Raw genomic sequence first — 1,464 nt, 5'->3', positions numbered from 1 at the left:
GCTCCTTCGCAAATTTTGTGAAGAACGATGTTATACTTTACAGCAAATCATCGAAAAGCGCCGATTTAAACGAAGTGTTCCAAAAGTAGACTATGTATTTGTCTTCGGAGAAAGAAATATTATTAATTACGACGAGTTTGCAGTTCTCAAATAATTAAAAGATCTTTAAAATGTGGATTTCGATCAGGATCGTCCATCAATTACGTGTAGTTTTTGTGCTACTTTTGGCCTCCTTTCTACCTGTTGTGTACAATGATGTACAGTACTGGCAAATTTTTCTCCGTTAATTACATATACAACAGTTCATGGATCCCGATTGAAGAAATGACTTTAAAAAGTTCTACAAATATTTTTTAATGGTTCATTTGCCTATTTAGTAAGTGGGCTTATAAGAACAAATTCGAATATAATAATATCACTTTAAAAATCCACGTAGAAATGCTTATATTCCCACGTGTACAATAATGTACTTTTCGCGACCTTTGTTGATATACCCTTTAAACTGTACACGTAATCAACGGACGATCTCTAAACGCAGATATTAGTAACGAACAAATCGATTCGATCTGAAATCAAAATAGAAACCCGAGAATGAATAAATTTGATAAAAGTATTTATTTTCTTATATGCCCTGTGTTATTTATCAATTCGTATCCCATTTCTGAAGAATGGGATCGAGAAGTAAGCGTACGAAACGGAAAGGAACTCATCCTGTTCGTAATTTTGCAGTCCCGTCACGCGTCAGATTTCTTTCTCATTGAAATCGCTGATGGCCCCCAACAGAAACCTACCATCGTTACTTGTTATATTACAAATATTGAAAAATTTGGTTTCTAACTTGATGTGAAATTTGTTTTATTTTTGCGGCATTGAAGCTTCGGGAACCGCTAAATCATAACCGTAGAAAGCCTTTAATATAGTGTTGCTGACTGAAATTCATTAAAATTAATGTCATCCTTACTTTAAATGACGCACCGTCCATTCTAAACATGTTAATCTATTTAGAATATGTTTTCTACGTTCATACTCAGAGTTTTCAACAAAAACATTTTTTAAATAATAAAACATAAATTTCCTTTAAAACTCCCAAAAGTTTACCAAATTCATTCAAAGTTTTTTCCACACTACCATTATGCTGTTACACAAATCTTGGATAAAATGCGATTTTAGGTTGTATGTTTCTTGGAACTTGGCATAAAGTTACTATTGAGAACAAATCATACAGGTACACTCCTTTTGATGAAAAAAGTAGAATTTTATTTTCTGTAATTTACAACGAATATGCATTTCGGATTTCATGCCCCTCTTCAGTCCTTATTACAGCAATACCTCGGTTTTCGTTGACTTCTGTTATCGTCGATTTTTTCTGCGAAAAATTTGTCTCGCATGGCCACGTGACCTCGCTGCTAATTTTGCGAAAACAAAGGGCGACCCACGCATTTTCCTGCTCAGTGTGGCGTTGTT

The sequence above is a fragment of the Centruroides vittatus genome, unplaced genomic scaffold (assembly GCF_030686945.1).
Source record: "Centruroides vittatus isolate TY-2023 unplaced genomic scaffold, ASM3068694v2 contig_397, whole genome shotgun sequence".
NCBI lineage: Eukaryota > Metazoa > Arthropoda > Arachnida > Scorpiones > Buthidae > Centruroides > Centruroides vittatus.
Note: the sequence above shows the minus strand (reverse complement) of the source record.